Raw genomic sequence first — 23,630 nt, forward strand, 5'->3', positions numbered from 1 at the left:
ACTCAACCTTTCCTGTCACCCCACATTAACCACAGCCAAGCCACCTAACATGCACAATTTTGGACTGTGGGAGGAAACCGGAGCACCCAGAGGAAACCCACGTAGGCACAAAGAGAATGCGCAAACTCCACACAGACAATCGCCCAAGATTGAAATCGAACCGAGATCCCTGGACTAGTGCTAACCACCGTGCCATCTCTAGATAGAGAGCATGTGTTGGCATGGAGCTGCCATGGGCACCAGGTAAGAGCGCAAGCCAATGAGAGGGGTGATACCTAGAGAACTAAGTACCTCTTAACTTACTGTGAGTGAGTCACGGCAGACCTTCTTAAACACTTCAACATAGCGCTGTGTTCCCTAGCCAACATCGCTATCTCAGGCTTGCTGCAGAAGCTCAGCCCAAAATAGAAGAACAGAACCTCATTTTCCGCTTTGGGACCCTACAGCCTTCAGGACTCATTATCAAGTTCAATAATTTTACAGCCTGAACTCCTGCTTTCCCCACCCCCACACTCTGGCTCTGTCATCACACAGCTTCATCACAGTTAACCCATTTTTACCCACGAATGGTCCCTATTATCAACTTTTCTTTCTCCAGCTCACCATTAACTGTCCCTTTGTCTGTCTAACTGCTCTATTCTCTGGGCTCTGTCCCCACCTACTGCGTACTCGCCTGACCTCCTGACCACTACCCCCTATCTTCAGCATGTATATAATCTTTTCTGAGCTATAATCAGTCCTAAAGAAAGATCACCGCGCCCGAAACATTAACTCTGCTTTCTCTCCACTGATGCTGCCAGAATTTCTTAAGTGTTTCTGTTTGTGTTTCAGATCTTCAGCATCTGCAATTCTTTGTTTTATCTTCTTAAACTGCTGCCGGGCTGCAGGTACACACACAATGCTCTTAGGGAGGGAGTTCCAAGATTCAGCAACACTGAAGGAACAATGATATACTTTCAAGTCAGGCGGAATAGGAACGCGCAGGGTAATGATGTTCTTATGTATCTGCTGCCCTTCTTGGTCTATCAGTCGCTGTGTGGGAATGGCTCCCCCTGCTGGATTCTCACTGTATTTGTATCAACACTGATGAAGAGCTCAATTCCCTGATTTAGTTCCAGGGACTGTGTAAATTTCCTGTTGCATTAATTAACGTATTCATGTGAAATCCCCTCCAGATGTTATAATGTTTATTATTAATTAGTGAAAACAACACAGGAAGATTTTTTTTTACATAAATAGATTAATTTAGTCAATAATGTATATCAAGCCCAGAGTCTCGAAACTGTACAGAACAACTGAAACCATTTGTGCCATACTGAGAGATCCCAAATTTTGTTTATTCAAGGGATTTGGGTATCACTGGTCTGATCAGTATCTGTTGCCCATCTTCAAATATCCTTGAGAAGAAGATGGTAAGCTGCCTTGTTAAACTGCTGCAGTCTTTGGGGTATGGTGACACATGGAGTGCTGTTCGGAAGTGAGTTCCAAGATTTTGACCCTGTGACAATAAAGGAACAATGTTATAGTTCCAAGTCAGAATGGTGCATGCACCAAAGGGAACTTGCAAATGGTGGTGTTCCCAAGAATCAACAGCTATTAACATTGCTCGCATGTTCTGGGACTCGAAGAGGAGACTGTTTGTTTTTCTAAAGATTCCAGAACACATGTAGGATTTCAATCGAGACTCCACTGCTTCAGGAGTTCAGGCCAAATCATAAGACCCAGGAGTGAATTGAACCTTAGGGTGCATCACTGGAATGATAGTTGCAAAGCTCTGCTTCCAGCAAGGAGCTGCAGCTAGTAACTCAGAGAATCAGATAGCCATTCACTCTGTGCCCGACCAATGTTTAGTTTCCATGTCTGAGGTTCTGAACCTGTGCTACGAGCTTCTCCCATACCCCACAAAATGTGACCTTGTGTTTCCTTATTCTTTGTGATTTGGTGAGGCAGCTTTATTTCATTTTTAGTCAGAGCTGAAAGTGTGTTGCTGGAAAAGCGCAGCAGGTCAGGCAGCATCCAGGGAATAGGAGAATCGACGTTTCGGGCATAAGCCCTTCTTCAGCATCTGCAGACCTCATTTTCTCCTCCCTTTTTAGTCAGCTCACTCTGAAGTGATGAGAAGCACAACAAACAATTAGAGGCAAAAACTTCCCCCCAAACCAGCCATGAGATGCAAGCTGAAATAATGAAGTGTTTTTTTCAGTCCTCCAGCTGAAGTGCTTTGAGCTCCACTATTGGTAGGTCAAGGAGTAAGGTCTCAAATCCATCCCATCCAGGATACTACTCAAATACTGTGCTGTCAGCACCATTTCACACCAACCAACCACTCAACTGAGCCAACCAGCCTCCCAAGGCAGACAGAGTTTTTCTTTTACCTTAGAGATATGGATGGTGATGGTACAAGCTCCAAATTTATTTCTGTCACATGACTAAACCAGGAATCTCGTGTGCACATGCACATATACATTTGTGGGTTGAATTTGTACTTGCAGAGTTACATTGTACTTTGCTCAAAAACTGAATGAATCCATGTAAGACCATGTTAACTCATTTTTTTTAGATTAGAATCAGTCTAAACAGTATGGCACAGACAACAGCACACATATTATCTGTGCTTCAACATATTATCTGGGCTGACACCAGATGAGAGACTTAACAAACAATCCAGGTATTTTTCAATGTATAATTTCAGCTACATACACAGTAAACGTTTGCTGTAAATTCTGTGTCTTACAATTGCGTCCTCCACAAGCACCTAATGAAGGAGCAGCGTTCCAAAAGCTTGTGCTTCCAAATAAACCTGTTGGACTATAACCTGGTGTTGTGTGATTTTTAACTTTGCCTGCCATTGGTTTGTGTTGGAAGGATTTATGAGTTGATGTTTAACCACTTAGTGACCACATCTTTCTTGGCTACTAAGTGCTGCAGTGAGATTTGAGTACAGAGCTTCTAAATGAGAGATAGGGACACTATCCACTGCGTCTATCCACTATCCACTATCCACTGCTAATTTATAGCAGGTTTTTCTATATAATACACCCCAAGAGCAAAGGCAACAAAAATAGGAATAAGAAGCTTCTACCGGCAACAGAGTCAATGACCATTGGAGACAAACTGAACATGAAGCGAGATGTGCTCACTCAGTAACCATTAAGGTAAAACACAGGCCTAGGTCCACTTTAAACATTTTCCTTGAATGGCCACGTAAAAGAATTTAAAGACACCATGTCTTGACAAAACTGGCCACACACACAATAACAAAATGTTTCAGGGGAGCAAGCTGAACAGAATTTTTATTCTATAATGCAGCGAGTTGCACTAATCAGGAATTCACTGCATGAAATAGTGGATTCACACCTTTTTCACTGCCTGAAAAAGTAGGTTCAATAGTAATTTTCAAAAGGCAAGTGGAGATATTTACTAGGAAAGCAAGTATTTGCAGGATAATGGGGAAAGAGCAAGGGAGTGGAACAAATTGGATAGTTCTTTCTAAAAGCGGACACAGCATGTTTGGCCAAATGGCCTCCTCCTGTGCTGTGTGAATCTAAAGACTAGAAACAAAGGTTAACCCGTTTTCCGACCCTTGAGATGTGTGAATCACTTGGAACATGCTCCTGTGTGTCACTACAGCAAGACGCAATAAACTGGACTTAATCACAATAACGGGATTCATTGAGTGGGCTCAATTCCAACATAGATTGCAATGTGATGTTTGCTGGCTGTGTTAGAGCCAAATCTCAGAACAGGGCTCAGAGAATGAATCACAAGAGGTATTGGCATGTTTGTTGTGTAAGGCAATGGTTCTGAAGGGGTTGGTTTTTCGTGTTACTCACTTGGTAGAGACAAGGGGTTCTACTCCAGCAGTCAGAGGGAGAAAATGTGTCTCTTTAATGTCCAAGTAATAATGCCTGATCAAATGTATTTGTACATAGTGGTACCATGATGTAAATCTCTTTGTTTTGTAAGAACAGTGCCTCTTCTATGTTGGTGCATCCTCTCCCATTAATCATTAGGAAAACAAAGACAAGGCAGCAAATTACCCTAAACAACCCTTTTACCCTATACCACAGACTGGTAGGAGGTGGTAAATGCCATAAAGCACCAGGAGTGGTCATCTGAAAACAGACCACAAAGTCATATGGAATGACAATTGTGTGGAATGTGGGATAATTGATACGCTTGGAAGAGGAAAGAGACACGAACAAAGAGGAAGGACTAAAGACTGAGGAGACAGAACTAATTCATGTATATAAGCTTTAAGCTAAAAATATCCCCAGGCACCTCATTAAGCATATAGCAACTTTACTGATCTTTAGTTTTCTTTAGAGGTGTTATTATGTTCATGTAAGAAAAATAAAGGGAGAAATGATTTCTTATCAAAGACTCCAACAATATGAACACTTCTGTGTCTATGCTGCATCAAATAAATCACTGTGTTAATGGGTCTTACGATTAATAGCAGCTTATTGTGGTTAAGGAGTTGGAACAATGTGATGTTTGGTGTTCACATGACCTTTGATATCAAGGCCAATAAGGAAGCTTTAATGTGCATCAGCAACACATTTTGTCTTTAGGTTGAACAACATTGACTGGAATATTTCCAATGGATGAAGATTGGCTGGAAGGAGCATCAAGAACATTGGTTTATATTTATACAGCACATTTTTTTTAGATTAGATTAGATTCCCTACAGTGTGGAAACAGGCCCTTCGGCCCAACTAGCCCACACCGACCCTCCGAAGAGTAACCAACCCAGACCCATTTCCTTCTGACTAATGCACCGAACACTTGGGGCAATTTGGCATGGCCAATTCACCTGACCTGCACATCTTTGGACTGTGGGAGGAAACTGGAGCACCCGGAGGAAACCCACGCAGAAACGGGGAGAACGTGGGCGGCACGGTGGCACAGTGGTTAGCACTGCTGCCTCACAGCGCCAGAGACCCGGGTTCAATTCCCGCCTCAGGCGACTGACTGTGTGGAGTTTGCACATTCTCCCCGTGTCTGCGTGGGTTTCCTCCGGGTGCTCCGGTTTCCTCCCACAGTCACAAAGATGTGCAGGTCAGGTGAATTGGCCATGCTAAATTGCCCGCAGTGTTAGGTAAGGGGTAAATGTAGGAGTATGGGTGGGTTGCGCTTCGGCAGGTCGGTGTGGACTTGTTGGGCTGAAGGGCCTGTTTCCACACTGTAATGTAATCTAATCTAATCTAATCCACACAGTCACCCGAGGTTGGAATCGAACCTGGGACCCTGGTGCTGTGAGGCAGCAGTGCTAACCACTGAGCATTTAGTGTGATGAAGTGGCCCAGGGCACTTTACAGGAGTATTATGGATAATGCAGAGCTGGGTTAGAGGTGTGGATTTGTGGGATGCTCTTTGCAGAGCTTTTATGGGCTGAATGGCCTGTTTCCACACTGTAGGGATTCTCTGTATCTCTCTCTGCACTCATTCCAGTACAGTGCCTGTGTTTCTGACAAATCCCCTGTCTGTACTATTCTAGTATTGTCATGAATTGAATTTATACCTATGTAAAAATAACCTTGCAGCTAGCAGCATTCATAATGGTGTTGGAAAGGAAAACTGCAAAAAGGGCGGCACGGTGGCTCAGTGGTTAGCCCAGCTGCCTCACAGCATCAGGACCAGGGTTTGATTCCAGCCTTGTGTGACTGTGTGGAGTTTGCACATTCTCCCCGTGTCTGCGTGGGTTTCCTCTGGTGCTCCAGTTTCCTCCCACAGTCCAAAGATGTGCAGGTTAGGTGAATTGGCCATGTTAAATTGCCCGTGGTGTTCAGGGGTATGTAGGTTGGGTGCATGAGTCAGGGGTTAAATGTAGGGGAATAGGTCTGGGTGGGCTACTCTTCGGAGGGTCAGTGTGGACTTATTGGGCCAAAGGGTATGTTTCCACGCTGTATGGATTCTACTTCTAAATGTCCTAATGTATTCTGAGAAAGAAGGAAGAACTAATAAAGCTAAGAAATGATGATATTTGTTGGAACATATCTTGTGTATTTTAATATGGAATTTCAGTTTGGACCAGTCCTGTCATTTCCAGAATTTTCTGTTCTTTCCTTCTTGTGACCAAGTTATTGTTCTTCTTGCATTTGATCTTGCTGCTTCTGACATGAACACAAAAAACTATGGAGTTGAGACCGAGATGAGATCAGCCATGATAATACCAAAGGGCAGAGCAGGCTTAAGGTTGCTTCTATCTGCTCCTACCCTTATGTTATAACTATGGAAGCTGGAAATCAGAAGGAAAAACAGAAGTTGCTGAAGAAATTTGGCAGATCTGGTAGTGTCTGTGAAGAGAGAAACAGAAATAACGGTTTTGAGTCAAAAACTTCTGATGAAGAGTCACTCAACTCGAAACGTTAGCTCTGTTTCTTTCCCTCCTGCAAGATCTACTTTCTCCAGCATTCTCTGTTCTTTGCAATATCTGATAGCTCTTTAGCAATTAAATTGACCTCTACCCTCAATCTCTTTTCCTCAATATGCTGTATGTCAAGTTTTTGGTGTGCCAAGCCCAGCACTGTAATCAGCTGCCAAGTGAAGAGGAGGTTGTGGGCGGCACGGTGGCACAGTGGTTAGCACTGCTGCCTCACAGCGCCAGAGACCCGGGTTCAATTCCCGACTCAGGCGACTGACTGTGTGGAGTTTGCACGTTCTCCCCGTGTCTGCGTGGGTTTCCTCCGGGTGCTCCGGTTTCCTCCCACAGTCCAAAGATGTGCAGGTTAGGTGAATTGGCCATGCTAAATTGCCCTTAGTGTTAGGTAATAAGGGGTAAATGTAGGGATATGGGTGGGTTGCGCTTCGGCGGGTCGGTGTGGACTTGTTGGGCCGAAGGGCCTGTTTCCACACTGTAAGTAATCTAATCTAATCGCAGAGGTGGTAGGAAAGGGTTAACCCTCCAGCTGGTGGTTATACAACAAAAGTCCAGTAGGTGGAGCTCATGCATAGGAAATCTACCTCCATCCAAAACAATAGGGAAATGTGTGGACAATGAAAATTAAACATTGTTCTTTTGCAAATTGATTTACAATTTTCCATTGTTGAAGACTTGTGACAAAGTAAGGGTTCAAGAAGAAAATTGGATCACCATAAAACACTAGATATATTTACTGTTGAACACAGGTGAATGGAACAGTTCTCAGTGTACAGATAGTATTTTCAGTAATTACAAACTTCTTCGAATATCAAAAAGGAATAAAGACATTGCCCTCACACCAGCAAAATTAGGCACCAAATCTTGGGATTTACTGAGAAGAGTCAAAACTGTTTGTAATCCCAGCATCCACTGCCAGGGTAAAGAGCCACTCGTTGGAATGTTAAGCAGCATGCTCCCAAAATCAGGTCCCTGTCTGACTGGAGGAAGTGTGTGAGCTGTCAAACCTCATGCACCATTCTGGGTGAGAGACTTCAATCTCTGCTACTGGGTATCTCTGCAGTACCACCACTGATCAAGATGGTGGAGTCCCAATGGACATTGCTTCTGACCATGCGTACTGGGTCTGCAGTAGGTGCTGAGGGAACCAGCAAGAAGGAAAAACATACATCGCCTCATTCTCACCAATCTGCCGGCTGCAGGTGCATCTTTCCCTGATGGTACCTGTAAGAGTGACAACCGCACAGTCCTTGTGGGGACCAGTTTCACAATGAGAATAAATTCCATTGTGTTGTATGGCACTGTGCTAGATGGGACAGAATTCACAACACATCTAGCAACTAAAGAATCATACTCTCACACAATCTGCAATCTCATGGCCTGGCATATCCCCCACTCACCTATACCAACAGGCCAGGGGATCAACCCTGGTTCAATGCAGAGTGCAGGAGGGCATGCCTGGAGCAGCACCAGGTGTACCTAAAAATGAGATTTCAACCTGGTGAAGCCACCGAACAGGACTACTTGTGTGCCAAACAGCATTAGTAGCAAGAGCTGAGCGATCCCACAACCAATGCATCAGATCTAAGTTCTGCGGTTCTGCCACATCCAGCATGAATCGTGGTGGAAAATTAAACAACTCAAAGGAGGAGGAGGAGGTTTCACAAATATTCCCGTCCTCAATGATGGAAGAATCCACCACATCTGTGTGAAAGATAAGGCTGAAGCATTTAGAATAATCTTCAGTCAGATTAATGACTCCTTTAATCTGAGTGGATGATCCATCTGGTTGGAGTCATACCTGACACATTGGAAAACGGATGCAAGTTCCCCTCCAAGCCACTCACCATCAAGACTTGGAAATACATCGCCATTCCGTCATTGTCACTGGGTCAAAATTGGGAATCCCCTCCTTATTGGCATTACGGGCCTACTTACCCCAAATGATTACAGTGGCTTAAGAAGCCTGAAGAAGGGCTTATGCCCGAAATGTTGATTCTCCTGTTCATTTGATGCTACCTGACTTGCTGCACTTTTCCAGCAACACATTTTTAAGCAGTGGCTTAAGAAGACACCACTTCTCAAGGGCAACTAGAGATAGCCACTAAATGCTATATGAATTAAGAAAAAAGTTCTAACCGGACACTTGTGGAGAAACAATGACCTTATAATCTAGTGCGTGGTTCATCTAATCCACAGGAGACTGGATCAGGGTTTCTTCTCTATGTACAAGGATGAAAGTGGACCGAATACGATTCTAGTTTGTACATATTATACTGTAGTCATATCCAATTACTTTATCAGTGAGTAAGGGAAGATGTTTATCTTAGTTCAACTTATTATTTGTCTTTTAATGAACATCTTCAACTTAACCAGAATGTGTCAACAGGCAACGTGAAAGGAGTCATTAATCTTGGCAATACTATAAATTGATGGCTTTAGCAGAAGAAGCGGGGCTATCGTCCATTTGTTCTCATCAAGTCAAACTGTTTACATATCGTTTCAAATCTAACTGCTAACTACGGCCAATGAACAGGTGAAATATGGACCTACAATACAGAGGATATGAAATTGTATCTCCAAAGCACAGGAGGAAGTGACATCAGACCCCTGTAGGAGGAAATGAGGTCAAATTCCCCTTTGGTATTGGATGACATGAGGACAGACCGTCAGCACAGAAGGCTGTGAGAGGATTGATTGTCTAGCCCAGGTGGAAGGATTGACTTCAAGTCCCTGGTAGAAGTGAGAGAATGTTTATTCTAGGTCCTCCTCAGCCTGAAAACAATGGAAATCCAGGCCCTAGTTAAGGTACTTCCAGCTGGAAGGGGATATATTTTGAGAAAGAAGCAAGGACTCCACAGTACATGGAGAAGACCGGTGTCAGCTCCTCGCAGGTTAGGAGAGACAGTTTGAGGTCGGGGCTGTTTCATTAAGGGGAGGTCTGCCCTCTCCAGAGCAGGGCAGAAGACAATGAGGCACTCCTCCAAACATGTCAAAACAACTCTACTGCCTCATTGTTTGTCTGGCACAGATCAATTCCCCCAATCGCTTGGTGAGATTGGGCTCAAAGGAGAAGATGAAAAAAACAAATTTGAATCACCACGAAGTTTTGCTAATCTGCATGCATCTAGCCTCCAGCTCCCATGATTCCGTCTTACCGTGATCAGTGATAGATCGTACCAAGTTCAGCCATTCGGTGGCAGCATAACCACATCTGATTCATAACCATGCAAACCATCATTCCAAGTCCTCCTATCAGTTCATTGAGAGATTATGGGAAAGGCTGAAGAATATGGTTAAAAGGTTTCAAAGGGCGCATTTGCAAAATGTCAACTGAGCGGCAGCCACTCCTATTTTGGGAGGGTGGTGGACAGATCTACCATTGCTGTGGGTAATATAAGCCTTGAGGATTGGGAGTTGGCTGAGGCAGTGTATAGGTCACAAGGCCATGAACTTCAGGACAATGATTTTAAACTAGATGGGGAATGGGGAGCTGGCAGAGGTCAGGAGAGGGGTGTGGTGATGTGAATGGCCAGACCATTAGTTGGTATTGAGTCCAGAAGGGACAAGGGAATGAATAAGAGTTTCAGCAACAGGAGGCTGACAACATTCTGCATTGTAATTACGGTTGAAGAGGATGTGAATGTAAAACGCACCACCTACAGCCCAGAGTCAAAGATAATGCTAGTTGTGATATCTTAAGGTAAGAAATATAGTCAATAGCAGTAGAATAGCCCATTCGGCCTTTAAGCCTGCTCTGCCATTCAGTCAGACTCTTGCTAATCATACAGCTCAGCACGTTGTTTCAACTTTCACCCCTTAACCTTTGACACCATTAGCCTGAAGAACTACATCTAAATCCTTTTTGAAAACATTCAATGTTTTGGCCTCACTCACTTTCTGTTGCAGAGATTTCCACAGGCTCACCACTCTCTGGGTGAAGAAATTTCTCCTCATCTCAGTCCTGAATAGCCAACTTCATATCCTTAAGGCCCTGTCCTGAATTCTCCAGTCATCGGGAACATCCTTCATGTGTTAACCTGTCTAGTCCAGTTAGAATTTTAAGGATTTATATGAGATTTCCCCCCCCCCCCAGTTCTTCTGGTCCTAATTGACCCAGTCCCTTGTCATACATCAATCCTGCCATCCTAGGAGACAGAGTGTATGACAGAAACAGCAATGGGCACCTGAGCAGATTTTACATGCAGAAATAAGCAGGAATTGAATAGACAGTAAGTCCTGTCCTCAGCACGCGGGGAAGAGATGACTGAATCAATAATTGATCAGAAGGACATGGAGACCAACCTGAAGGGTTTTCACTCACACCCTTACATCAACAGAGGACACCCAGGCAGAGTGAGCACTGCCTTGGCATTGGCATCAAGTCACTGGGAACTGTCAGCATTGTGATCGTTGTCAAAGGTTCTGCACATCTCCATGTGTTGACGGAGCCCTGAAAGATTCTTTGTGTCCATGTCAAGGCTTCCTCTATAAACTTAAAATCTGCTCATTGTAATTACAAACCAGAGAGACCTTACGATCTCAGTTTATACCCCTCCCCCCCACTCCAATCCACATTGCACGGGGCCTGCTACCCCTGTCAGGGTGAGCTAACCTCAGGCCCAGTCCCCTCAGTGAGTTTACTCACATAACGTTATTCCCCCTTCTTCCTCTCCTGAATTTCTAGTCAGTCTTTCCCAGCAGATCAGCTCATTTGTCAAATACAGCTGGAGTTTCAATGGAGGTTTCAGGTGACGCCATAGTGAGGTGTTAACTAAAAATTCCTTCACTAAAACTGTTTTCTTTTGCATTGGGGACTTCTAACCCTTAAACCGGAGCACTAAAAATTCAATATCCACCCGTCTCTGTTTCCATATGTTATACAATCTGTTCCTGTTGAATCATTAAATTCTCAACTGCAGAAATGCCGTTTCTCTAAGTTAACATCCGCCTGTTTTTAGCTACTGCAGTCCAAAGGAAACAGACATACCTTGGAGAAAATACACAGCTAATCCCAGAGTGTGCACCTCACCAGTCTTGGTTAACCCCTTGGAATACAGAACTATGTTTGACACATTTTTCAGAGGTCAGACCGAATTGGAGGGTCCATCGTATCTTTGCTTCTCTGTCAGGAGTGCACTGCTCACTACCTCAGAGAGGGACAGAGCAGCCCTGGCAAAGGTTTCCATTCACCGTGAAGATCAGAAATCATTTACCTGCTCTGCCACACCCAGAATTATGAAGTCCTTTTGAAAAAATAACGTCTTGTATTTCTCCAGCATGTTTCTCGACCAACAGACATCCTAAAACACTTTACAGCCAATAAAGTACTTTCACCATGTAGTTGCTGTTGTAATACAGCCACACTGCAGCCAATTTGCCCACCGGAAGCTTTCGCAAACAGCAATGTGATGGTGACTATGTCATCTTTTTGTGATATGGATGGAGGGATAAAAATTGGCCTTATCACTAGGAATAACTCTTTTGCTCTTCTTCAAGACAGTTCAATTAGGGATAGGGCCTCCACATAAGCAGAAGATGGTGATTCTAACATTGCAGCACTTGTTAAGCACTGCACAGGAGTTTCAGCCTTGATTATTTTTGTGATCAGGTCTCCACAGTGGGACTTGAACCCATAACCTTCTGAAGCAGAAGTGTGAGAGTTACCAACCAAACCTTAGTTCAGCCTTGCACATTCCTTTGTCAAGAACTAACTGTCCATCCATTTTGTCTTCTGAAGATGATGCACTGTTTAGTTGCCCGCAGCAATCCAGGGCTCTAATGGGTGTCTAACTTCCCTGCACAAGCATTGGCAGTGAATGTTACTGAGACTAATCCAAATCTTCTCCTGACTTGACGTCCATTTTCGGAGGACAGTTGGAGTCAGCCATCCAAGCAGTTGAGGTCTCTCCCCTCCTTAAACCAAGGTAGGCATTGAATACTGTGCATTGGGGACTTCTAACCCTTAAACCTCAATCAGATTAGGACAATGTGTGTGTGAGGAACTCATGAACCTACGAATAGAGCCTTGCCCTGAGAGAGTTCTTTTGCGTGAAATTTTATTTTGCATTTTGACAGAATTTTTTACAGGACGATGACAAACATCAAAGCCTGCAAGTTGAAATTATGTGAGATCAGCAAACTTTGACCTTGCCAGTCGAGTTAAAAATAGAAACCACATACCAAGGGGCATTTTATTTTTAAAAACTCATCAAATGATTCAAATAAATAAGTGTTTATATCAGACCTTTCTCAGACCTCAACTTTAAAACGTACTTTGTAATGCAGTCAAGTTTGCAGAAAACTGGCAGACAATCCCATTGCTGCATAAACAAAACTTTCCAAAGTTGAGGATTAGTGTGGTACTGGAAAAGAACAGCAGGTCAGACAGCATCCGAAGAACAGGAAAATCGACGTGTCAGGCAAATGCCCTTCATCAAGCCCTTTCCAAAGTCGAGTCAAGGACCCCAAGTGGATCCAAATCATAAATGGATAACTCCCCTTCCCTTTGTTCTCTTATGTCTTCTCCTTCCATCTCTGCGTCCCACTGTGGGGTGGTGACAATTTTCAAATGTGGAAATGGGGTGACAGTAGGGAAAATCGGAAGCAGTGTCTTAAATAATGTAATTTTATACATATCCAGCAGAGGGAGCATTTCAGGCAAAGTTGTTAAATTCCTTCAGCAGTAGAAATGAATTATTGCAGATGCTAGAGTCTGTACTGAAAACAACAAATGCTGGAGATCACAGCGGGTCAGACAGCACCCATAGAGAGAGAGCAAGCTAAAGTTTCAAGTCTAAATGACTCTTCATTAGAGCTGAAGTAAAGTGTGGAAGGGACAGCATTTATGCGACAGTTTGGGGGGGGGGAGCGGGTGTAGATGGTGGGTGTCAGGTGTTAATGGGGAAAAGGTGTTGATAGTTTAGATTTTTCCATCAGCATCCCACACCCACTACTCCCACCCCTAACCCTCCCGAACTTGTGTATAAATGCTATCTCCTCCACACTTCACTTCAGGTCTGATGAAGAGTTATCTAGACAAAAATCTTTAGCTTGCCCTCTCTTCATAAATGCTGTCTGACCCGCTGTGATCTCCAGCATTTGTTAAATTCTTTCGATTGGGTGGACTAACTAGCATGAGCAAGCATGTAGACATTGTCCAGTCTGTTCTATACCATCCTCTATTCTCTGAATTTCATGAGAAAATAAACTGAACATATCGGGATAAAATGATTGTGAAAACATCAGTAAAAAAAACAAAGAAAATATAACGCTGTACAACAAGAAACAGAATTTTACTTAATCAAATGTTTAGGTCTGTAATAAAAAGGACATAATACAATTAGATCAGGACTTTGAGAGTGTTTTCTGAACAATTTCTGGACTCCTTACTGAAAGAAAGATGTACCTGCCTTTAGGATAGTGCAACAAAGGTTCACTGGACTGATTCCTGGTGCAACTGCATTGTTCTATGAGGAGAGATTGCATAGTCAAGATCTCTATTCCCTAGAATTTAGAAAATTGAGAGACGTTCCTATGGAAACATATAAAATTCTTGAGGGATTTGACAGGGCAGATGTTCCGAGGATATTTCCCCTGCCTGGAAAGTCCTGAACGAGGGGTCACAGTCTCAGGGTAAGGAATTGATATTCAGAGCCGAGATGACAAGGCATGTCTTCACTCGAGGAATCTTTCAAATTCTGTAACCCAGAGGGCTGTGAATGCTTATTTCTCACATATACTATGAGGTGAGATAAAGAGATTTGGACACTAAAACAGAGAATATGTGAGGCTTATGTTTGAAGGTGAAGTTGAGGAAGAAGATCAGACATAATTGAAAGATGCAGCAGGTTCAAGGGTTTGAAAGAACCATTTATGAAAACAGCTAGGCCTAAGTATAAGCAATAGTACTACAAAATAGTGAACAATTCTTCAATGCTTTGCAACAAAAACAAATTAGGCTAATAAATGCCTTGTAGCTCAGATCTTGAATATTGCTGAGAAGATCAAGATACTGTTGAAAGATTTCACTTGATTCTCATCAGGACAAACACAAGAATGCCAAATTTCAAACAATCACAACAATTTATATTCCAAGAGAAAAAGCTGCTATTTGGTTGGCAAGTTGACTTTGATTGGCCAATATTAGAGTGGTGCTGGAAAAGCACAGCAGGTCAGGCAGCATCTGAGGAGCAGGAAAATCTATGTTTCGGGCAAAAGTCTTTTGATTGGCCAAAGCGTTATCATGGAGAACAACATGGGCTCCTGGGTAATTCAAAAAAAATCTTCAACATATTCCATTTGTTTATTGAGAATGGTCCCTGAATATATGCCACTTATAGTGAGTGTAAATAAAATTTACACTTAATTATCGGAAAATGGATTTTGAGTCTTCCTGTATTTCTCCCCTAATTCCCAGTTTTTCCTTAATAAAACCAGAAAGAACCACAGGTAAATCAGAAACATAATCAAAGTTGCTGGAAAAACTCAGCAGGTCTGGCAGCATCTGTAAAGAGAAATCAGACTTAATGTTTCTGGTCCAGTGACCTTTCCCCAGAATATGAATCCCCAGTTTTCCCTTATTTTATGAATCTTACAGATATCCGTGTCTGCTAAGTTAGCTGATGTGCCTCAGCCCAAGACTCTGAAATGAGCTTGTTTGTTTAAAAATCTGCACTTTAATCAGTCTCCCATGGGGAACCTTGTCGAACGCCTTACTGAAGCCCATGTAGATCACGTCTACTGCTCTGCCCTCATCAATCCTCTTTGTTACTTCTTCAAAAAATTCAATCAAGTTCGTGAGTCGTGATTTCCCATGCACAAAGCCATGTTGACTTTCCCTAATCAGTCCTTGCCTTTCCAAATACATGTACATCCTGTCCCTCAGGATTCCTTCCAACAATGTGCCCACCACTGACATCAGGCTCACTGGTCTATAGTTCCCTGGCTTGTCTTACCACCTTTCTTAAATAATGGCAACACGTTAGCCAAACTGACACCTCACCTGTGACTATCGATGATACAAATATCTCAGCAAGAGGCCCAGCAAACACTTCCCTAGCTTCCCACAGAGTTCTAGGGTACACCTGATAGGTCCTGCGGATTTATCCACTTTTATGTGTTTCAAGACATCCAGCATTTCCTCCTCTGTAATATGGACATTTTGCAAGATGTCCATCCATTTCCCCACATTCTATATTTTCTATGATGAAGGGCTTTTGCCCGAAACGTCGATTTCAAAGCTCCTTGGATGCTGCCTGAACTGCTGTGCTCTTCCAGCACCACTAATCCAGAATCTATATTTTCTATGTCCTTGTCCACGTAAACACTGATGCAAAATTTTCATTTAGTATCTCCCCCATCTCCTGCAGTTCCACACAAAGGCTGCCTTGCTGATCTTTGAGGGGAGAAAGTGAGGTCTGCAGATGCTGGAGATCAGAGCTGAAAATGTGTCGCTGGAAAAGCGCAGCAGGTCAGGCAGCATCCAGGGAACAGGAGAATCGACGTTTCGGGAATTCCTGAAGAAGGGCTTATGCCCGAAACGTCGATTCTCCTGTTCCCTGGATGCTGCCTGACCTGCTGCGCTTTTCCAGCAACACATTTTCAGCTCTGATCTTTGAGGGGCCCTATTCTCTCTCTAGTTGTCCCTTTGTCTTTAATGTGTTTGTAAAATCCCTTTGGATTCTCCTTAATTCTATTTGCCAAAGCTATCTCTTGTCCCCTTTTTGCCCTCCTGATTTCCCTCTTAAGTATACTCCTACTACCTTCATACTCTTCTAAGGATTCACTCGATCTCTTCTGTATATACCTGACATATGCTTCCTTCTTTTTCTTAACCAAACCCTCAATTTCTTTAGTCATCCAACATTTCCTATACCTACCAGCCTTTCCTTTCACCCTGACAGGAATATACTTTCTCTGGACTCTCGTTATCTCATTTCTGAAGGCTTCCCATTTTCCAGCTGCCCTTTTACCTGCGAACATCTGCCCTCAGTCAGCTTTTGAAAGTTCTTGCCTAATACCTTCAACATTAGCCTTTCTCCAATTTAGAACTTCAACTTTTAGATCTGGACTAACCTTTTCCATCACTATTTTAAAACTAATAGAATTATGGTCGCTGGCCCCAAAGTGCTCCCGCACTGACAACTCAGTCACTTGCCCTCCCTCATTTCCAAAGAGTAGGTCAAGTTTTGCACCTTCTCTAGTAGGTACATCCACATACTGTATCAGAACATTTTCTTGTACACACTTAACAAGTTCTTCTTCATCTAAACCCTTAACACTATGGGAGTCCCAGTCTGTCTTTGGAAAGTTAAAATCCCCTACCATAACCACCTCATTATTCTTACAGATAACTGAGATCTCCTTACAAATTTGTTTCTCAATTTCCCTCTGACTATTAGGGGGTCTATAATACAATCCCAATAAGGTGATCATCCCTTTCCTTTTTTTCAGTTGTACCCAAAATAACTTCCCTGGATGTAATTACGGGAATATCCTCCCTCAGTCCAGCTGTAATGCTATCCCTTATCAAAAACACCACTGCCTGTCCTCTCTTGTCTCCCTTTCTGTCGTTCCTGTATCCTGGAACATTTAGCCGCCAGTCCTGTCCATCCTTGAGCCATGTTTCAGTAATTGCTATGATATCCCAGTCCCATGTTCCTAACCATGCCTTGAGTTCGTCTGCCTTCCCTGTGAGGCCCCTTGCATTGAAATAAATGCATTATAATTTATCAGTCCTACCTTGTTCTCTGCTTTGTCCCTGCCTGCCCTGACTGTTTGACTCATTTCTTTTCTCAACTGTACCAGTGCCATATTGATCTCTTTCCTTACTATCTCTCTGGGTCCCACCTCCCATTCCTATCTCCCCCACCCCTCCACACACACAAACACACACACACACACTTTTTCAGTTTAAATCCTCCCGAGCAGCTGTGGCCAATCTCCCTGCCAATACATTAGTTCACTTCCAATTCAGGTGCAATCCATCTTTCTTGTACTTCTACCCCAGAAGAGATTCCAATGACCCAAAAATGTGAATATTTCTCCCGTACACCAGTTCCTCAGTCATGCATTCATCTGCCCTATCCTTTTATTCCTACCCTCACTAACTTGTAGCATCAGGAGTAATCCAGATATTCTACTCTCGAGGACCTCCTTTTTAAATCCATGCCTAACTCTCTCTATATTCTCCCTTCAGAATCTCATCTTTTTCCCTTCCTATGTCATTGGCACCAATGTGTACAATGACCTCCTTTGAGAACATTCTGCACCCTCTCTGAGGCATCCTTGATCCTGGCACCAGGGAGGCAACACACCATTCTGATTTTTCACTGCTGGCCACAGAAACATCTGTCTGTGCCTTGGACTGGAGAGTCCCCTATTATAATCGATCTCTTGTAACCAGATGTACCCCTCATTACATTAGAGCCTGTCTCGTTACCAAAAATCTGGCTGCTGGTTCTCCATTCCTCTGAGAATCCACCCCCCCCCTATATTTTCCAAAACAGCATACTTGTTTGAAATGGGGATAGCCACAGAAGACTCCTGCACTACCTCCCTACCTCTCTTACTTTTCCTGGAGTTAACCCATCTTACCTGACTGTTCTCCCCCCCTGTAACTGCCATCCATCATACTCCCTTGCTTGCTCTTGTAAATTCCTCATTGCCTCTAACTGTCTCTCCAACCAATCCATTCAATCTGATAGGATTCACAACCAACAGCATTTACTGCAGATATAATCCTCAGCAACACATAAACTCCCCCTAACTCCCACAACCGACACAAAGAGCATATCACTCTACTAAAGGCCATTTTTGTTTCTTCCAATCAAGCAATAGTTCAAATTAATTTATTCAGCAGAATAAGTCTGGTTAACTTAAGTTTGGTTCCCAGATCCATCTCAGATCCAAAGAGGTGCAGGTCAGGTGAATTGGCCATGCCCAATTGCCCATAGTGTGAGGTGTATTAGTCAGAGGGAAATGGATCTGGGTAGGTTACTCTTCGGAGGGTTGATGTGGACTTGTTGGACCAAATGGCCTGTTTCCACACTGTAGGGAATCTAATCTAATTTATGCTGGGAGTATCGTAAACAGATTTTCACATAATTGCAACCGATGATTTCCATTTTGGTGTCATCAGGCCAGAATCCTACCAGCTGACTAATCCCAAACAATAACTGCTCACCCACACCTTGGTCTTTATTTGCTCTAGGTTAAGTACTAAATCTCCTTTCATGTCCTTTAACTCAGTAATGGCTTTTGAAAAATTAAACAATGGCAACCAAAATGCATGTGAGAAAATGATGCCTAAACAAATTGATGGGATTGACTGACTCACAATAGATGTTCCTGCATGCACTGTATCTATGAGCCATGATGTGGTGGAGCTGATGTTGGATTAGGATGGACAAAGTTAAAAATCATACAACACCACATCATTGTTCAACAGGTTTATTTGGAAGCACTAGCTTTCGGAGCATTGCTCCTTCATCAGGTGGCTGTGAAGGAGCAGCTTTCTGAAAGCGAGTGCTTCCAAATAAACCTGTTGAACAATAACGTGGTGTTGTGTGAGACATCCTCAGAGTTAAGGATTGTAATCAATGACTTTGATTGACATTGAACAATGTTACTGATCTTTGGATATATTATGTCCCTTAAGTTTGAATCATCACAAGGAATAGTCTCTGTGGTGTTTTTGAGGACTGCCAGGTAGTAAATTATGGGAAGAGTTTACATTACTTTGGTTTCTATTTCTTGAGATGTAGAAGGTTAGGAGGTGGTTCAGTTGAGGTTTGTAGGTGTTTGAAAGGGTTTTGATAAGGTAGACAGAAGCATTTTCCATTGGGTGAAATATAACCTTAAATCAGAGTCATGCTGGGAAGAGGCAGCTCTCTCCCACAAACAGCAGTGGATCCTATCTCAGTTGATCACTTGTATCTATGATTGATTGTTTTTTTGTGAGCCAGGAATATTAATGGAAATGGAGTCAAGCTGGGTAATGGGAGATACAGCGCTGAGCAACTAGACGTCATTGAATGGGGGAACAGGCTCAAGAGCTGAATGGTCTTCTGTTCCTAACAGGGGGAATGCATCACTCTTTGCATCTCATTCCTTCTGAATGTGGAGACACCAGATTACAATCTAGTGCTTAACTTTTGATATTGTCCCTGTATTTAACACAAAGAACAATACAGCACAGCAACAGGCCCTTCAGCTCTCCAAGCCTGCACCAACTCACTTTGCCAAACCATACTAACACTGTCTTCACTTATGGGATCCATATCCCTCTATTGCCTTCCTATTCATGTAGTCATCCAGGTGCTTCTTGAATGCTGCTATGGTGTCTGCTTCCACCACCTCCCCTGGCAGCCTGCTCCAGGCACTCACCACCTTTAGTGTGAAAAACTTGCCTTGCGCATCTGTTTTACACATCTCCCCCCAATCCTCGCACCTTGAACCTGTGTCCCCCAGTAACTGACCCCGCCACCCTCGGAAAAAGCCTCATACTTTTCACTCTATCATGCCCATTCACAATCTTATAAATTTCTATCAGGTCACCCCTCAACCTTTTGCGTTCCAGTGAAAATGAACCCAGCCTATCCAACCTTTCTTCATAGCTAAAACTCTCCATACAAGGCAATATCCTGGTAAACCTTTTCTGTACTTTGTACTTCATTGATCATTATCAATTTTGACTCTGCCATCTTCATTTTGTGTTTAAATCAAATGATTTCTCAACCAAATGACAAAGATTCAACTAAATAAGAATGTTGAATAGAATTATTTAAGCAATGGATATGCCGTGCATATAAAATCACACAGTGTCACCCTAGGGCATAGGTTTATGGCTGGAACAGCTCCAGAATGTTCTGTTACTTTGAATTTAAAGGACAATGAATAATGTCAGCTGGGAATCTGGGCACCAATATAAATTAGACAGTTTAATTGAAATCAATTTGATTGTTGTAAAAAAGCCCTCTGATCTTTTACTGAACGAGCAAAGCCTGAAGCAGATCTTGCCAAGGCTGGGAAGAATAGGAGGCATTGAGATGAATCACAAAGTTGTGTTTGTGGAATAGGAGACTTCAATTAGTGACCGTGGAGGAAGGGTACGCTGAAGGAAAGGAGCTAGAATGCCATTTCAAGGGCCTGAGAGAGATGGAGTGAGAGTAGTTGTGGACAAATGAGGCTTTTGCAGCTTCTCCATGTAACTGTAGCTGTTACAAGAAGTAGAATTAGAATTAGCTTTATTGTCACATGTACTCAAATGAGTACAGTGGAAAGTTTATAAGACACCACTATCTCAAGTGCAAAGGTAACTAGGTACAGCTTCTTTAGTTACAAGATCTTAGAAAATAGAGAGAAACTAAGTCCAGTATTTCAGAAATAAAAGTTCAGAACTGAGTCTGCCAACCCACACCATGGTGGCAATGGATAAAAAGAAGAAGACTAAAAAACAACATGTCACGTGGGATTCTGTTCCGATGATGACTTTGTCACATAAAGATTAGACTAGATTCTCTACAGCGTGGAAACAGGCCCTTCGGCCCAACAAGTCCACACCGCCCCTCCGAAGAGAAACCCACTCCCCTAGCCTATATTTACCCCTGACTAACACACCAAACAATATGGGCAATTCACCTGACCTGCACATCTTTGGACTGTGGGAGGAAATCAGAGCACGGGGAGGAAACCCACACAGGCACAGGGAGAATGTGCAAACTCCACACAGACAGGCGGGAATTGAACCCAGGAAGCTGGTACTGTGAGGCAGCAGTGCTAACCACTGTGCTGCCCATAGAGCATTGAAACACGACCCGTAGGGTTCTGGACAATCTGTATGAGAAAACCAAAGGAATTGTGTCAACTGAGTCTCATTTCACATTCAAGGTATCAAACACGAGCAGGAGAAGCATCGGGGCATAAGCCTGACTGCCTCATCCTGTGGAGTTCACACAACAGCAAGGAGGAGAGCGGAGTACAGGAAACAGCAGCAGGCTTTGTAATTACCTCCAGCAAATAAATACAGTTATTTGGGCTTAAGTGCGTCCCTAATACATGTGCATTTTACATTAACTCCATAAAATGCTGAAACCCAAGATACTTCTCGTCGGCAGTCCCTGTATCCGGTCTTAGTAATTACTAACCTCTTGAAAGGGTCTGTGGCTGGATTCTGATTAACCCTTTCTAGATCTCACCGCATTCTCCAAACAGAAGCTAGCTATAAAATGAATGTTGAAATACCAACGTTTTCTGTTGAGTTTGTTCTCTTTCATTTGGCTATGAAAATAACCCGCTTTAAACATAAAAGGAAGGTGGCGATTTATGTTTGCGGGTTTGGCTGTGATGTGATCAGGGTTCATAGAATCATCCAGGATAGAAGATGCCCTTAATTCCATTAAGTCTACAACACCAAATGTTCATTGCTGACTGGCAGGAGGGAGGGGAAACTGAAGGTATCTTGGTCTGCTCATGTCTTTCAACTGGTGGTGTAGTATAATGGATAGTAGCCTCAGGATGTGTTGTCTCCTCTGAGTCTGAAAGCCATGCAAGGAAGTCAGGAAACTATTTCCCACTACATAAAGCAAACTGATTCAGCACCAAGTATCACCTAACTGCATTGTCTCATCTGCATTAAACAGCAATCTGATGTATCATATCAAACTCTCTTTCTTTGGCTCAACCTTGTTGTCTCACGCATTTTCTGGATTTGGAGATGCCAGTGTTGGACTAGGGTGTACAAAGTTTGTCACCTGATGAAGGAGCACCGCTCCGAAAGCTAGTGTGCTTCCAATTAAACCTGTTGGACTCTAACCTGGTGGTGTGTGATTTTCAACTTCATGTATTTTCTGTTGTATCCACTAATTTGGATGATGTGAATCCATTGGAAGAACAGCACAGCCAGCATCTATACAACTGCTGAATACAGTTTCAATGTTCCCTTTTCATGTACTTAATAACAAGGCAGAGTTATCAATATTTATGTATACACTTTGCTGCCAATACACCTTTAATATCAACTGAGCTTTTTCCATTATGTTTTCAATTCCAAAAATATACATCATCCATAAAATTTTGTAAAAGTGAATTCCAAAATAAGTTTACCTGAATATTGCAAAAAGTGCAATAAAATTATTTTTTTTCCATGGTGCATAGCATGATGCCTCAATATAATTGCAAAACTCTTGATATTTACAATATACACTCCATGTCAAGCATACATTCTACACAATTACCAGCTGGTATACTATAGCCAAAAACCCTTCAAGAGTGGCTTTGCCCCATTGCCCATCAGTGGTGGCTTCCTCATTCTTTAGTGCCTCCTCTATCGTGTTATCCTGTACCATGATATGTGCCAGTCTGCAACACTCCACATGAACATCTCCTTTCATTGGAAGACCAGTAAGTTTCAGGCAGACCACAGACTGGTTTGCAAAGGGTTGATAGTTCACCGGTAACAGTTGATATTTATCTTGGTACGTGTTTATACGAACAGCCCAATGAGGACAGAGTCCTGTACCACGGAGCTACTTGGGATGAACCTCGACAAAAAAAAATGTCATCTCTCTCCAGATGGTCTTTGAAAAGGCACTTTCCAAAAGGAGTTGCACATGGTCTCTTCCCAACCACCGCCATTTTGAGGGCAATATGCAGAAGTGGTGACATTGTCGATATGCCTGAGGGACTTGATGGGGATTGCCTTTCTCACCACCAGCCAAGCTATCTCATGTTCGAAGATCTGATGATTAGATAGTTAGTCATTATTATCTTTGTGGGAAACAGCTTTACCTAACTGGCTTGTTATTCCTGACTTCCAAACACTGAATTTAGTCCTTTCGTGTTTGAATCTTTAACTGTTGCTTTTTCTTATGGTTATGAGGAGGATCAACCAAGTGGTATTTGTGGTTGAATATGATTAGTGGTTGTGTTGGGAGTAAGGGGCAACAAATTCATGTTAAAGTAAGGAGGAGGTCCAACTCCACAGTACCTGTAGTGGATGCAACTCATTCTGTTTAACATGCTTCATGTTTTGGATGTAAGAAGATGCAATAGAGTCATAGAGATGTACAGCATGGAAACAGACCCGATCTCTCAACCCAATCTAGTCCCACCAGCCAGCACCCGGCCCATATCCCTTTCTATTCATATACACATCCAAACGCCTCTTAAATATTGCAATTGTACCAGTCTCCACCACTTCCTCTAGCAGCTCATTCCATACACGTACCACCCTCTGCGTGAAAAC

At 42.9% G+C, this 23,630-nt stretch overlaps 1 protein-coding gene and 1 long non-coding RNA gene across 5 annotated transcripts in view; one reads left to right on the forward strand and one right to left on the reverse strand.

The window, feature by feature from the left end:
• Positions 1 to 23,630, forward strand: part of robo3 (roundabout, axon guidance receptor, homolog 3 (Drosophila)) — a 561,002-nt gene that overhangs the window by 102,248 nt on the left and 435,124 nt on the right. The gene's annotated exons all lie outside the window — the stretch shown is intronic.
• LOC122540720 overlaps positions 1,206 to 23,630 on the reverse strand; it is a 28,741-nt gene continuing 6,316 nt past the window's right edge. The window contains exon 3 of the long non-coding RNA XR_006309390.1: positions 1,206 to 1,498. This is a non-coding gene — a long non-coding RNA (uncharacterized LOC122540720). The remainder of the gene's footprint in view (positions 1,499 to 23,630) is intronic.

Source organism: Chiloscyllium plagiosum, chromosome 35 (genome assembly GCF_004010195.1).
Source record: "Chiloscyllium plagiosum isolate BGI_BamShark_2017 chromosome 35, ASM401019v2, whole genome shotgun sequence".
In the NCBI taxonomy this organism is placed as follows: Eukaryota; Metazoa; Chordata; class Chondrichthyes; order Orectolobiformes; family Hemiscylliidae; genus Chiloscyllium; species Chiloscyllium plagiosum.